We start from the raw sequence: 16,785 nt of genomic DNA, 5'->3' as shown, positions 1-16,785 counted from the left end.
ATGTGATTCAGCAATCACGCTCCTTGATATTTACCCGAAGAAGCTGAAAACCCATGTCTGCCCAAAAACCTGCACATGGATATTGAAAGCAGCTTTATTCATAATTTCCAAAACTTAGATGCAACCATGATACCCTTCAGTAAGTGAATGGATAAACTCTGGTACATTCAGACAATGGAGTGTTAGCACTGAAAAGAAATGAGCTGTCAAGTCAAAAAAAGACACAGAGAAAACTTAAAATGCATATTACTAAATGAAAGAAGCCAATCTGAAAAGTTACACACTGTGTAAGTCCACCTATGTGACATTCGGGAAAAGGTGAAACTACAGAGGCAGCAAAAAGATCAGTTATTGCCAGGGGTTGGGGTATGGAGGGATGAATACTCACAGCACAGAGACTTTTAGGGCAGTGAAACTAAGGCAATGGTGAATACATAGCATTATATATGTTCCCAAATCTCTAGAATGTACAACAGTAAGTGTGTCCCTAATGTATACTATGGATTTTGGGTGGTAATGTTGCATCAATGTAGATTCATTGATTGTAACAGCATGTACCACTCTGGTGAGGGATGTTGATAACGGGGGAGGGGTGGCGGGCGCTGTGGATGCACGGGGCAGAGGGCATATGGGAAATCTCTGTGCCTTCTGCTCAATTTTGCTGTGAACCTAAAGGTGATCTAAAGAATAAATTCCCTTTAAAATAATACAATTACATTTCCAAAGGAGGGGAGAGGATACTTAAACATGTTTGCTTATATATGCATTAAATACTTCTGGCAGGGTGTGCAAGAAATTAATTACATTAGTTGGTTCCAGTGAAGGAATTAGGTGTTTGGAGTCAAGGGTGGAAGGAAACCTTTTCACTATGTACTCTTATTTCTTTGCAATTTTATACTACGTGACTATTCAAAAATAAAGTGGCTCACCCATAGAAGCCACGACGACCCCCAGCATCTATGCTAAGGTCTACTGATACAACTGAGCTCTGACTACTCAGTTTGGGTCTCCCTCCCTTTCCACCAAAAAGCGGCAGAGCAGCAGGATCCAGGAGGGAGCTAGGGTCAGTCCCCACATCAGCTTGCCCACCAAGGCATGCACAGACCTTGTACTGCCTGAGGCGTTGCTCCTGCACTGCCAGAGAACGTCCACCAGCAGGCCACATGCTCTGACTCCCTCTCTCTCCAGGTCCCAGATGTAGAAATGGGACTAGAGCAAGTCCTTAGGGAAACAGTTGCTTTCTGTGAGCACATTCTCTAAAAGGAAAGCTTTTTCATTATTTTTTTTCCTACCAGGTAATTTGTTGATAGGACCATGATGAAAAAATCTTGGCAAGACCATGCAACACCAGACAAGGCGGGCAAAAGGAGTTGCTGCTCTTTTTTTCTAATTCAATTTTTAAACCTGTTCATTCTCCCAGCCATCTCTTACCAACTATTTTCACATGCTGCTACATCCTCATCCCCTCTCTTCTCCCTGCCCTTAATGTTAGAACTTGCTTATTCCTCTGCTTGGTTCCCACCACCAGCGCATTTTTCTGTTTGAGGATAAAATGGTGAGAACGACTTACACTCAGGATCCCACCTTCCCCTTCTGGTCCCTGTCTCCTGCTCTAGACAACCAGCAGGCCCTCCTTAGTCTCCTGAATTACAAAGCCAAGCAGCTTGCACGAGGCTTTCAGAATTGATGGTAAGATGTTTCCCTGTTGACTGTGACCGCGTCTTCCCAGGAGGTAAGGGTAAGAAAGCAGCCTGACTGCCCCTGCAGGATTCAGAACATCCCCCAGAGGTTCCTTCCCCATCAGACGCCCTCCCTCATGCACTGAAAACACGCACTGTTCTCTGAGGAAGTCTTGATTCATGTAGGCGAGGTGCACATCATACTTTTAAAAACCCGAACATAATAACAATGCAAGCAGCAGAAACACAAGTGTGCAACTAATTACAGATAGGGAAGCAGATGGCCTCATCCTCGTGGAATACATGAAGGAAACCTCCGCAGAGCGAGGTGAAATGCTGGCTCCTATAGGCCGGTGGCAGATGGAAGAAAGGCAGGCTGTCTCCTTGGTCCTCCCCGCTCTTTCAAGCCTAGCGAAGTCCCCTGTCATTAACGTGTCAAAGTCGCAGCCATAAACAAAGGAAAGGCTCCCACCTTTTTGGCAACTTCAAATCCTGGGAGGATAAAAGAAGTTAAGTGGAGGAAATGAGATGTTTCTGTAACAGCAATTCCTTTTCCCTTCCTGTTTGGGAGGATTCTGCCGCGTGGGGCTCTCTCTGGTTGTGTCTGTCCCACTAAACAAGCTGGGGAAATGGGTTTTTGTCTGTTCGTTTGTTTTCTCCTATCTCCTTCACCTTGATTACTGTGGTAAGCATAATCGTGGCCTGCACATGCATCCCTGTCCTGGTCCCAGGAGCCTGTGGATATGTTATGTTACATGGCAAGGAGGAACGAAGGGAGCAGATGGATTGAGACTGTTAATGAGCTGACCTGAAGAAAACGAGGTGGTCCCGGATTATCCTGGAAGTCCCATTGTGATCACAGGATCCTTAAATGTGGCAGAGGAAGGGAGAAGCATTGGTGCCAGAGTTCTGCGATGTGAGAAAGCCTTGATCAGCCACTGCTGGCTTGAAGATGGAAGACTGAGGCCACGACCTGCAGGAAGCCTCTAGAAATTGGAAAAGGCAAGAAGAAGGGTTCTCCCTTAGCGCCTCCGGAAGAAATGCAGCCTTCTGACACCTCGGTATTAGCCCACTGACGCACCTGTGTCAACCTTCCGACCTTCAGAAGGGTGAGATAATCAACCCCTGGGTGGTTTGCAGCCACCATGTTTGTGGTATGTTGTTACAGCTGCAACAAGAAATAAATAGAAATAGAAAAGTGGGTCGTGCTTGACCCAGGACAGGGCAGAGTCTGCCTATAGACCCCTCCTGCTGGGAGTTGGCTCTCAAATCATCTCTATCAAGTGAAGGTGGATCCCACCCACTGGCTCTGAGCTAGGGCAGCAGGAAGGTCTGAGAAGGCATCTCTGACCTTTGGCTTCTAATGTCTTGAGGAAAGATGAGGTGGCACCCAACATTCATAAGAGGAGCTGAGAGAAGCATTTGCTTCGAGTTCCAGGCATTCAGCGTTGGAGTCTCTCAAGGGACGAAAGGACTGGGTGACCTCATATGGAAGCAGAGCAGGCTGGGCCTGCAGGGGAAGGATGCTGCCCCACAATGGGTCCCCACGAGGCTGGAGCACCCTGGAAAGGAGGCTGCTTTTTTACCTGTTGTAAAGAACGACCTTGGCCTGAGGGGTTCTCTAACATACAGTCTCTCTTGAAACTCTGAATTTCTTGCAAATCATAAAACTAACCTTGTGGATTCATTAAAAAGGGATAATGACCACTGAATGGTATGACAAGTACAACTTTAAAAAATTCAGCAGGAACTCATTTCTAATTCATGCCTAGAATCAGCTTTTTAAAATCCCTTTCTTCAATGCCTGTGAGATACAGAATTGGGCTTCACAAGCTGTTTAATTGTTCCCCTGCAGCAAAGGCAAGGCACGGTGAGTCCAAGCCTCCCTTCACTCTCAACCCTCCACCCTACCCTGCTGACCCTGTCTTCTTTCCTCTAGAAAGCCGTGGGTCTGCAGCAGGAGAGGGAAGACCGGCATTGAGTGGCACCCAGAAGAGCCAATCCTGCTCGGTGGAGGTGAGCCCTGTTTACTGTCCAGAAAATATAACCTAAAAGAGGGCGTGGTCTGAGATGGGACAGGCTGAGGGGTGAAGGCAGGGCACATGTCACAGCTGCAGCACTTCTGTGAGATATGCTTTGGTTTGCCTTTTCCTGGAAACCAACCCTTAGGTTGGAACTTCTAGGAGCAGAGATCGTGTCTGTTCACACTTTCCACTCCACCCCAACTCTCTATCCCAAGCACCAAGCGCTGTGTTGGACACAGGACGATTCTATTAAACCTTTGCTGAATTGCATGAGATTGAAAGTACAGCCAAGGTTCCTGTTTTCCTCGTAGCAACTGTGACTTAAGATCTCACTTCCAGCAGACTCCAGACCTCTCTGTGTCACAGGAGTTTAAATGAGACTGTGTAGCATTAATGTAGGTTGGAGATGATGCAATTAAATGATTGATTCCAATTTGAACAGTATTAGTTGGCTAATGGCCTTTGGGATATAATCCAACTCCTTAGCAAAAAATAATTATGATAACTAAACTTGTCGCTTATCCCATCTCACTCCTCCAGCTTCTCTTTCTCTCCGCTATGTATGCGCGAATATCTCCTCTGAGCACACCTCACCCTTCCTGGCTGTTCCTCTGCCTGAAATGCCCTCTCTGCCTTTCCCAGTGTCTGGCAAATTCCCCACCTCTCTGGCAAATTCACATTCATTTTCCAAGACTCTATGTCATCTCTACTAGGGGCTTTTCCTGATGCTGTGGGCTGGTTAAGTGCCTCCTGCCCATGCACCCCTAGTTACCATGACCTGTTACAGGGACTGTACCAGGTATCTTTATATCATCACAGCCTAGAAAAATTCCTAGAAAAATTGCCAGGGGCATTTTCAAACAAATGTAGTAACTTTCCAGCAAATGTCTATTGAATAGCTGTTATTAACAGCTAGTATTTATCGAGCCCATTTTCTATGCACAATGCCTTATGCTAAGCTCTCTATGCTGCCTCATTGCGTCATCCCAGCAGTCATGTAAAGTAGGCTTGTTTCTTTCATTTTACACATTCAGGGACTGAGGCCTGGAAAACATAAATAATCTGCCCAAAGTTACCTCGCCACCTCGTGAAGGAGCCAACATTGAAATCCAAAAGCTTTTTTTTTCTTGAGATGGAGTTTTGCTGTTTCATCCAGGCTAGAGTACAATGGCATGATCTCGGCTCACTGCAACTTAGTCCCCACAGGTTCAAGCAATTCTCCTGCCTCAGCCTTCCGAGTAGTTGGGATTATAGGTGTGTGCCACCATGTGAGGCTAATTTTTGAATTTTTAGTAGAGACGGGCTTTTGCCATTTTGGCCAGGCTGGTCTCGAACTCTAGACCTTAGGTAATCCACCCGCCTCAGTATCCCAAAGTGTTAGGATTACAGACATGAGCCACCACACTGGGCTAGACTTTTTTTTTTTTTAAATAATAATTTCAACTTCTGTTTTAGATTCAGAGGGTACACGTGTAAGTTTCTTACATGAATATATCGCTTGATGCTGCGGTTTGGGGTATGAATGGTCCTGCCACCCAGAGAGTGAGCATAGTACCTACCCAAGAGGTGTTTTCAGCCCTTTCCCCCTTCCATCTCTCCCCGTCTGAGTAGTCTCCAGTGTCTATCGTTCCCATATTTATGTCCATGAGCACCCAATATTTAGTTCCCATTTATGAATGAGGATGTACAGTATTTGGTTTTCTGTTCCTACATTAATTCACTTAACATAATGGCCTCCAGCTGCATCTCTGTTGCTGCAAAGGATATGATTTCATTCTTTTCATGGCTGCATAGTATTCCACGCTGTATATGTGTATTAGCCCATTCTTGCACTGCAATAAAGAAATATCCGAGACTGGGTAATTTGTGAAGAGAAGAGGTTTAATGGGCTCAGTGTTCCACAGGCTGTACAGGAAGCATGGATGAAGAGGCCTCAGGAAACTCACAATCATGAAAGATGAAGGGAAGCAGGCACCTCTTACATGGCTGGAGTAGGAGGTGGGCAGGGAGGTGCCTCACACTTTTAAACAACCAGATCTCATGAGAACTCTGTCATAAGATAGCACTAGGGGGATGGTGCTAAACCATTAGGAACTGCCCCCATGATCCAATTGATGGCAGCAGCGACCCACCTGGAGCAACCGCTGCCATGATGCCGGCTGCAGTGGGGAAGGCAGGGCTGGGACTGCATGCTCCATGGAGCCAGTGGGAGCTGGGAACAGTTGGAAGCCCTGCCGCCTCCTGAGTTGATACAAAAAGAGCTCATGCTCCCTAGGCACAGCTGCAGCCGCAGACCAGGGCATCTACATTCTTGGGGATCTGGGGAGACCCCCTTGCCCCCACAGGCTCAGAAGTGCCTGCTCCTGCTGCCTGGCCTCTCCCTACTCCCGGTGCCTGGTCTGATGTCAGAGCAAAGTTGAGGATGAGTCCAGGTGCTGTTGCAACCTGTCTGGGTATGCACATGCTTGGGGCAGTGCTGACATACCAGCCCCCTGCTGCCTCAGCCCCCTCCAGATTCTGGGCACTGACAAGCATGGAAGGGAGGCTGAGGGGGTGCTGAGGGAGGTTCCACATGGGCCTGCAGGTGCATCTCAACACAGACAGCCTGAGCAACAGCAGGAGGCAGACAGGCTTCTGCGTGGAAAGGGGTGGGTCCCGGGTGAAGCCCCACTTTCAAGCCAGGGACAACCTGAAGCCTGGGGGCTGGATTGATGGACCAGCATGTGAACTTATGGTGCCTTTTCTGAACCTGCCTATGGCCGTCCATGAGCCAATCAGCACACACTTCCTCCCCTCTGAAACCCATGAAAGCCCAGACTCAGCCAGACCTGAAGAGACGGTGGGATGGCCTGCCTATGGAGAGGAGCTACCCACTCCAGGGTCTCCTCTCTGCTGAGAGCTGAACATTCTTTGGGATAACCTGCCTGAGGGTCTCCTCTGAGCTGTTCTGTCACTCAGTAAAACTCCTCTTGGCCTTACTCATCCTACCCTTGTTCTGTGCACTTCCTTCTTCCAGGACACAGGACAAGAACTTGAGATCTGCTGAATGGCACGGCTAAAAGAGCTGTAACACAAACAGGGCTGAAACACGCCCCTTGCTTGCCACACTGCGGGTGACAAGGAGAGAAGAGAGAAAGAGAGAAGAGCTGTGGCCCTTCAGCAAGCCCAGATCTTGGAGCTCCCCAAGCCAGGGCTATGACACCCTTTTGAGACTCTGTGGTTCCTGGTGTCTTCTCGCCTCTGGCGCCACCACATTACCTGGCGCCAGCTGTGGAAGCTGTTTGTTGTACGCCTGGTCCAGCTGCAGCTTCACATCATTTGGAGCTGCCCACTCCACTGCGGCTAGCATGCCTGGCTGTGTTTAGTGGCTGGACCCCATGCTCACTTGCTCACACACCTCCCGCTGCTCTGTGCCTGGCTTGCTCTTGGCAGGTGTGAGATTTAGGCCAGTAGTGCTAGCTGAGTGTCGCCTGTCAGGCAAAGTGGGTGGAACGAGCCCAGTGGGCCTGAGTAAAACCTTGGGCAAAGGCAATATTGACCACAAAGGTTTCTGGCTGGCAAAGTGACGTAGTTACCTCCCATCAGGCCCTATTTCCAACACTGGGGATTATAATCCAACATGAGATTTGGATGGGGACACAGAGCCAAACCATATCAATATATACTGCATTTTCTTTATCCAATCCACCACTGATGGGCACCTAGATTGATTTCATGTCTGCTCTTGTGAATGGTGCTGTGATGAGCATACATGTGCATGTATTTTTTTTACTATAGTAACTTTTTTCCCTTTGGATATATACCCAGTAATGGGGAAATTCAGAAGCTTATCTGATTCTCTGTGGGGTCTTCTAGGGTTCCAAAAATGGTTATGTACAGCCTAGCTTTAGTTTAAAATAGAAAAGATTTGGGAGGTAGATTACATTACTTTTCCCACCTGCCTTTCAGTCCACACTCTTGTCATGGGAGTTGGTGGTTCTACCACGGGAAGTAGGGTTTATTTCTTGGCTCCTTTGATGTTAGGTCTGGCTGAGTGATTTGCTTTGGGCAAAGGAACGTTAGTGGGTGTGGAGCAGCCACAGGCTTTACGTCTACCAGTGGGGATGGGCTTGCTCATTTGTGTTTCTGTTTTTCCTCACACAGGAAGACCAGACCTCTGGAAGATGCTGATCTGAAGAGAATGAGAGACAAGTGGCATAGACCTGGTCTCAGCCCACAGCTTGAATGCCAGACTAGCTGAGGTCAACCCAGATAGAGTCATCAATTCTCTAACAACACACAAATACCTGACCAAGAACAAATACTTTTGTTATGCCACTGAGTCTTCAGATTGCTTCTTATGCAGTATATTTTTGGTAATTGCTAATAAATGCAGTTAAGAAAGTAATGCTAGGGACATAAGCAATAATACAAAAACAATATTTCCCTCCCAGTGAGGACTGAAATAAGGCCTCTATCTTTTAGATACAAAGAAGACAGAATTTGTTGATGGTATCTGTGTTGTCCTAGATTGGTTAATTGGGGGAACACTGGGAAATTTTGCTTCTGGATAGCTTAATGAAAAGTCACCTTTCTGGGATAATGTCTTGCAGAGACTCAGATGTACTAAGAGAATAAGCCAGAAGTCTTTTAAAAATCCTTTAAAGCCCAGCAGATTTTGCTGGCTTGTGATGATTTAGAAAAGGAGTTTAAAAGATTTCGAAGTCACAAATACATAATTAGAAAGAAAATTTAGCTTGAGCCTGGGGGGTCGAGGCTGCCGTGAGCTGTGATTATGCCGCTACACTCCAGGGTGAGCGACAGAGTGAAACCCCGCCTCACCAAAAGAATAAAGGAAAGAAAATAAACTGGCAACATTTTGATTCTGTGACAAAATTGCACTGTTTACTTCCTGGCAAGGCTGCTCTTAGGTACACCTGTATCACTTTGTGGTTAAGGAAGAAGCATCAGAGTTAGGGGCCTAAATAAATAAATAAATAAATAAATGGATTTGGATTCAGAAACAATATGCCCCCTAGAGACTTAGAATATGCAAGCTTTCAGTGTATTTGCATCACCCACACACTTCCATCCAAATCTGTGCCTTGTAGTAAGTTTCTCTTGAATTGTGGGTTTGAAAAACACCATCCCTGGACACCTCTGGAAAGGATGTCACTCTGAGAGTGGTCGGGTTCGTTCTAGTTTTCTCTTCTTGCAGCTTGGCCTTGGCCTCTCTTCCAAAGCTGCGTCAGCTCAGACACCAGGAGGGGCAATGAATGTCCGCAGTCAACCATGGCAGACCGCAAAAGTATCTATTGTATACTAATTGCGTCACTACCCGTGATTCTTTTGATAATAATTTTAATGTTGATGAACTCACTGGGGGTAGAGATAGAGATCCTTGCACGTCTAGAGACTTTCTTTCACTACTGTAATTTTTCTTTAATTAATTGAAGGAATTCTTCTCCCTCCAAGCCCTCAAATATAACCAGTGAAAGTATTAAAAAGAATTGTTAAGATTTGTAGCAGTGTAGTCTGACCTACTTTGGAGCAAGCACATTCTGGGAAGGAAAGGAGCCCAGATTTCAACTATCTGTTTTCTTTGTGTCTAAATCCTTTACTCTTTTAGTTAAGAAAGGCCAAAGACAGACACTATTTCATTGAGATTTAGAGAATTTCATTTTATGTGGCTTATGATAGACTCATAAGCTTCCTTCCCATATGGGTGAAAGCCACTATGTAAAGGAAGAGCTTTTATAGTTGGGACAAGGGAGCAGTGTTAATTTCAGCTTTGTTAAAAAAAAAAAACTCAGGGCAAAAATTTTAGTACTTGCTAAAGCAGGGCAAAATTGGAGGGATAAACGTTAAGCTTTTTCAGAGGATCTTAGAAAGAGAGGATAAAACTTCAAATGAATAAACGTTACTTTATGGTGTTGCTTGAATTCTTCAAGAGCATTCTCTTTAAAAAAATTATTTAAAAACTTGAGGCAATGATAGAAAAAAATTGCTCCTAATTTAGGCAATTAGTCAAATGTTTCAGAGGAACTTTAGCATCTATGACATTTCTTCATTTAATTATCAAAAAGACAAAGAAAGAGTTAGACTTCACCTTTTTCAATTAATAAATGTCTGAGTATATGACTTTCTGTCTCCTACAGGCCTCAGAGCACCTCCAGGAAAGAAGTTTGGGAATTGATCACAGGGTGGAGTTGGGAGCACAGTTTCTCCTGGAATTTCTTTTTTCCTCTTCTATTTTTCAGCAGGGGTTTTCCTATATGTATTTCCACCTGCCAAGTTGTACTGGGTCCAACTCATTCATTCCACTACTGCTATTTCCTTTCCACCCTCTCCAGGATGGCACAACACAAATTTAGTAACTACAGAACTGCGCAGAGTGGTATGTAACCAGAGTCTATGCATATCTGGGGAATAGCTCACAATCACAGGCTACTTAGCTTTGTGAGCTCAGCCAAGGAAAAATTAGGTACAATATTCTTGTGCAAGAATATTTACTGCTGTACCTCTGTGGTGGTAAAACGTGTCCTAAATGTTCACAAACCCGAGAATAGGTAAATATGTTGTGACACATTCATAGTCTAGAATACTCGATGTTAAAATGTAGGTGAATCTTTAAAAGTATTGAGTGAAACAAAAAAAGTTACAAGAAGGTCCCGAGGTATGATAGCAAGTATATGTCGTTTAAAATGTAAAAAAATGTGATTTTGGCTGGGCACGGTGGTTCACGCTTGTAATCCCAGCACTTTGGGAGGCTGAGGCTGGTGAATCATCTGAAGTCAGGAGTTCGAGACCAGTCTGGCCAATATGGTGACACCATGTCTCTACTAAAAATACAAAAATTAGCTGGGTATGTGGTGGTACACACCTGTAATCCCAGCTACTCAGGAGGCTGAGGTAGGAGAATCGCTTGAATTTGGGAGGTTGTGGTTGCAGTGAGCTGAGATCCTGCCATTGCACTCCAGCCTGGGCTACAAGAGCAAAACTCAAACTCAATTAGAAATATATATAATCTCTTGTATGTATATGCAGTAAAGATATGAAAATCTCTGTGGCATGAAGACCAAAGCTCAGGACTGTAGTCACCATTTAGGGAGGAAGGGCAAGAAATGGGAAGGGGAACTCGGGAAGTTCAGAGTTATTTTTATTTCTGAAGTTGAGTGGTGGAAACAAGGTATTTATCTTCTTGGATTATACTTTTTTGTATGCTTGAAAAAAACTTCATTGTAATAATAGGAAGAGAAAGGAGCAAGCATGAGGGGCTAGGCCTGCATTCCTGTCTAACGGTCGCCCCTCATGATCCCTGCCTCCACTCTCTAGGTCTCCGTCCTCCCCCAGGGAATGGAAAGAGGTGGAGCTGGCAGTCTAGGATTTTAGGTACTGGACGTCGGGAAAGAGACAAGCACATCTCTTTGCCAGTGTCCTCTCAAGGCTGTGTCTGGACGGCCAGGTGCGGGAAGGAATAAAAACCTAAGATGACTGGTTATGATGCCAGATCACTGGCATACCTGAGAAACTTTTTTTAAAAGCTGCACTTCCCACTGGAGGGGACTCTTTTGTTCTCAAATTCTTGTAGAGAAAAAAGATCCCACCATTTCTCTGGGTAGCACACCTTTGAATCTGGTTTCCGGTATCTGGCAATCACTGCTAAGGTATGCAGAGCACTAGGAAGTCAAGCTACCATCAGCCCCTTTCCCTTTGGCATTTTTACAGTAATAGATTCATGGACTTAGGTAAAGGTCATACATTGAAAATGCCACTAACACTGTGTTTTTTTTAAAGAACACTTAATGACTTGACAATACATCCTTGATATATGATGTTAATTGACAAAGAAGGATATGTATGTACATATATATGGTGTGATCCCCATTCTGTACACACACGCACACACACACACACACACTCATACACACACACTCATACACACACATGACTGAAAGGAAGTGCATCTAAGCGGTGGGGTTGTAGGTAATTTAAATTTTCTTCTTCATACTTAAATGGTTTTTTCAATTTTTCTACAACATGCATACATTATTGTTATAACCAGGCTATCGACGTATGTAGATGTATGACTATCTATTTTCCAGTGTGCTTTGTTTTGGTCTGGAAGCCACATTCCTCTGCCTACCTTCCTTGCCCCAGCAGAGCGGAGGAGCTTATGCAGGCTGAATCAGTTGGCAGGGATGGAGAGTGACCTTTGCTGACGGTCATTCATACACTAAGCCGCATTTTCAAAAGCTTGATCTCAGGAAGGCTTTTGAAGCTCCAGTTGGCACATTGCAAAGAAATAAACACATTGCCAGAGTGATTCAAACACTTCCAGAGAGTTAGAGCTGGAATGAAGTTGGATTTGATTGCCAGCAGAAAGTCTCTGTCCAGAAGATGATAATGTTTCCTTAGGCAGCTCAACAGCCCAAAACCCTGATGTAAGACATCCCTTAAAACCAAAGATCTCTTTGTTGGTCTGCTCAGGCAACACAACAAAATACCACAGAGGGCATAGTTTAAACAACAGACATTGATTTTCTCACAGTTCTGGAGGCTGGGAAGTCCAAGATCAAAGGGCTAGCAGGGCTTCATTTCAGGTGAGGGCTCTGCTCTTGGCTTGCAGGTGGCTGCCTTCTTGCTGTGTCCTCACATGACCTTTCCTTGGTATGTGTGTGGGAGGGAAGAGGGCCAGCTCTCTGGTATCTCTTTTTTTTTTTGAGGCAGTTTCACTCTTGTTGCCCAGGCTGGGGTGCAATGGCGCTATCTCAGCTCACTGCAACCTCTGCACCCTGGGTTCAAGTGATTCTCTTGTCTCAGCCTCCTGGGTACCTGGGATTACAGGCATGCACCACCGAGCGTGGGCTCGGCTAATCTTTTGAATTTTTAGTAGAGAGGTCCTCCATGTTGGCCAGGCTGGTCTCAAACTCCTGACCTCAGGTGATACACCCACCTTGGCCTCCTAAAGTGCTGGGATTACAGGCATGAGCCACCACGCCTGGCCGTGTCTCTTCTTATAAGGGCAATAATCCTGTCAGTTCAGGCCCCTACCCTTATGACCTCATTTGATCTTAATTACCTTCTGAAGGTCTCATTTGTGACCCTTGGTTTACAAATTGGAGTATAATAATTAAACCTTTACTGAGTCCTCATCACGTGCCAGGCATTGTATTAAGTATTTTACGAGTAGTAATTTATTTAAAAAGTGGGAAACTGCATTTCTTTGAGTCTCCAAATTTGGTTTACCTAACTGTGTGAACTGTCTAAGTGTACGTGCTGTAAAATGATAGTGTGTGTGTGTGTGTGTGTGTGTGTATGTGTGTGTGGTGAGTGGGTGGGGAGCGAAGGTGGCAGATAATGAGAAATAAGGCTAGAGAGATATGTAAGGGATGAATCCTCAGGGGCCTTGAACTCTTCAGTTGCTGTGCATTGCACAGAGGCCACTGAAGAGCTTTAGGAGAGTATATGAACAATTAGCTTTGTGTTTATCACTTTGCATAGTGAAGACTAGGTTGAACTTGGAGGTGTGGCAAGACTGCAAAAGAAAGGGACATCAGAGGAATGAGTTAGGAAGCTGTTGTAGTTTTTTGAGAGAAAGATGTTGATGATTTGTTCAAGGAATGGCAGAAATGCTTGAACAATATTTATAGGCAATCCACATACCTTGATCAATATGCATTTCAGTGATGAAAAATAATTTCTAGAATCCTTGAAGCTTTTAGGAAATCCTTCAGTGTTAACTGAATATAATGGTGGCTGAAGGCTGGTGGCGTGTGCATTCTTGATGTGGAGATTTCAAACTATCCCCTGTTCTTGGGGGTAGCAGAGGATGAAAACTGACAAACAGGTTTATCACATTGTTGATGCCGAATCATTTAAAATTAAAGTACTCAGTTGACAGCATAACTGAATGATGTGGATGTGCATGGTGGCTCAAAGAAAAGTGAGTTGGAAGAGATTCTTATCCTAGATGGTGCTTCAGTCTACTGGAGATGAAATGAACAAAATGGGCACAGTTGCCTGATCAGATCAGACAGAGAATGAGGAAAGATGCACGCACAGGTGCTAAGAGTTACAGATGTCACCATAGTTGGCAGGTGGTAAAATGGGCTGAGAGTCAGGAGTAGGCTTAACTTTTCATTCATTTAGCAAATATTTATTTAGCAGCTACCATGTGCCAGTGTCTGTGGGGATACATCAGTGAACAAAATAGACAAAAAAGTCTCTCCCTGTGGGGAGTTTACATTTTTGGAAACATTCATGGAGGAACGGGGGCTTGAGCTGGATCTGGAAGGAAGAGGAGGCCTGATTCGAAGAGAGAAGACAACATCGGTGGGGGACAGCAAGTATGAAGCTTAGACTCAAGGAAACTCAAGGAGATTTAGGGGAAAGGCCAAGGAGAATTGGTGGTAGGGGGCAACAGGAAATCACATTTAAGGGGGAGGTTGGAGTTGGGCTTGACAGCTTGGCCAGGGAGATTGAACTTTATGTGCAAACTTCACAGAGCCCTGAGGATGTGTGCAAACTTCAAATGGAAAGGATGGAGCAAAAACAGCAGAGCAGATGGCGGGGCAGGAAAATCTGTGGACATCTCAGCAGTTATTTTTCTCTCTCACTCTGCCCAGTCTTTCTCTCCACCCTCTGAGTTTTAAAGATATCTAAAGTATTGCAATTATGTCTGAATGCAAGAGTAGAATCAGGTGAAACAGCATACAGATCGGTGGAAATTATTATGCAAATGACTTAGAAGTAATGCAGACAGAGTTCTCAGAATGAACACTTAACCATTCTTCTCCTGGCCATTTAAATATATTGTGAGCTTAAGAATAAGCCCAGACAATTGATGTACTTGGGTGGAGTGCATCCCTGGGCAGAATTGTCTGGACAGAGTTCCTTCATTGGAAGTCTCTCATGGGGAATTTCATTTTAAACGACTGGTAATAAAGTGGAGAATTAAGATTTAGCGAGAGGAAGGGGAAATGAATGAAGTCTCCAAATTCTTTTCTCTCCCCTTATTCACGCCACACATGCTTTATGGAATCGTTTATCATTCTGACACTTGCCATTTATATCCCCAGTGTCCTCTCCTGCCAGATTTATTTTACTCTTACTGTTGAAGAGAAATAAAGCTGCTTATGCAATTCTCTAGCTTGCTCTGCAAAATGTAGAGCCCCTATGATGATTTCCATAGTCATGAATCCCCGGAGTTCCTCAGAACAATGACGTGCGTCATCATTACCTTGAACATGGGAAGCTTCCCTGTTCAACCAAGATGTCCCCAAGCTGCAACAACCTGGTGGCACAAATCACAGTGGAACAATTGTGGAGACTCCAAGCCTGGGCAGAGTCTCCCCCAGTGATTTCTGGGAATCTTTAGAGGGGCGTCATCTGTGCCCAGGGACATGTCTGCTCACATCCAGCCTCTGCTGGTGCCTTCCGAGAGAATGCCCTCTGCATGGCATAGCATTTCTTCAACCCTCAGCTGCCTGTGGCCTCAGAGGACAAGGGGGCATGGGGCTTTATGGTGAGTTCTTACATCTTATCATTGAGGCCTAAAGCATCACTGCTTGAATCTGGACTCACAAAATCCTTATGATTGTCAGCCTTGAGCTCCTCTGTCTACAGAGTTTAACACTAAGCCATTAGAAATATGCATAACAGTGTGTGTTGCGGTTTTACTATTTAAAGACTGGAAATAAACTGATTTTCAATCAAGAGAAGAAATTGTATGAATAAATGATGTTATATCTGTACTGTGGAATAATATGCAGACATTGCAAAGAATGAATTAGTCCTATTTCAGACGACTTGGAGGGATTTGAGTTGCAAATTAAAGATGCAGAAATGCTTATGAAATTTAATTCCCTTTTATACAACAATATAACCCCTCATGTTTTAATATATGTGTATGCTTAAGGGATTGTTTCATACTTCTTTTTTTTTTTTTAGAGACAGGTTCTCACTCTGTTGCCCAGGCTGGAATGCACTGGTTGCAATCAGAGCTCACTGCAGCCTCAAACTCGTGGGCTCAGGTGTTCCTCTGGCCTCAGCCTCCTGAGTAGCTGGGAGCACAGGCATGTGCCAACATGCCCAGCTATTTTTTTCATTTTAGGTAGAGATGGGTCTCGCTATGTTGCCCAGGCTGGTCTTGAACTCCTGGCCTCAAGCATCATATGGTCTTTATATAATTTTGTTACTATAAAGTAATAGAAGGGAAGGACACAATGTAGGTTGTTAAAATGGTATCACACATGTTTTGTGTCCTGCCTGTAAACCAAAAACAAAATGCTAAGTCAAACCGACTAAATGGACCTTCTCTGGGCCAAGGAAAGCCTGAAAAACTGAATCCCAGATATGATGGGAAGGGAGGTTGCACATGCCTCATTATACCCCTTCCCTTTTGGAGCTTAGGCACAACTGACCAGCATTAACATTAAAATATGAGGCCATAGGACTGAGAAAACAGACTCTTTGTGACAATAGGATACCAAATTTCAACCTGACTCTGGTATAGCATCACATGGCAGATAGGATATCTTGAAGGAAATAAAAATATTTTACCCCAAAATATATTTCTTTGACATGTTATTAAACGGCTCTGCAAAGCTACCTTTCAACCAATTGCCAAACAAAAATCTTCGAATTCACCTAACCTCCCTTGCCCTGCCTCCTTTGGTATGTCCTGCCCTTTCAGGCTGAACTGATATATATCTTATATGTATTAATTTATGTATTTGCCTGTTACTTCTGTCTCCCTAAAATGTATAAAACCAAGCTGCAACCCGATTGCCTTGGGCACACCTTCTCAGAACCTCTAAAGACTTCCTCGGCTGGGCTCCGTGGCTCAAGCCTGTAATCCCAGCACTTTGGGAGGCTGAGGTGGGCGGATCACGAGGTCAAGAAATTGAGACCATCTTGACCAACATGGTGAAACCTTGTCTCTACTAAAAAACGCAAAAATTAGCTGGGCGTCGCAGCATGCGCCTGTAGTCCCAGCTACTCGGGAGGCTGAGGCAGGAGAATTGCTTGAACCCAGGAGGTGGAGGTTGCAGTGAGCCGAGATCATGGCACTGCACTCCAGCCTGGTGCCTGGTGACAGA

The sequence above is a fragment of the Cebus imitator genome, unplaced genomic scaffold (assembly GCF_001604975.1).
Source record: "Cebus imitator isolate Cc_AM_T3 unplaced genomic scaffold, Cebus_imitator-1.0 Scaffold95, whole genome shotgun sequence".
Classification (NCBI taxonomy): domain Eukaryota; kingdom Metazoa; phylum Chordata; class Mammalia; order Primates; family Cebidae; genus Cebus; species Cebus imitator.
Note: the sequence above shows the minus strand (reverse complement) of the source record.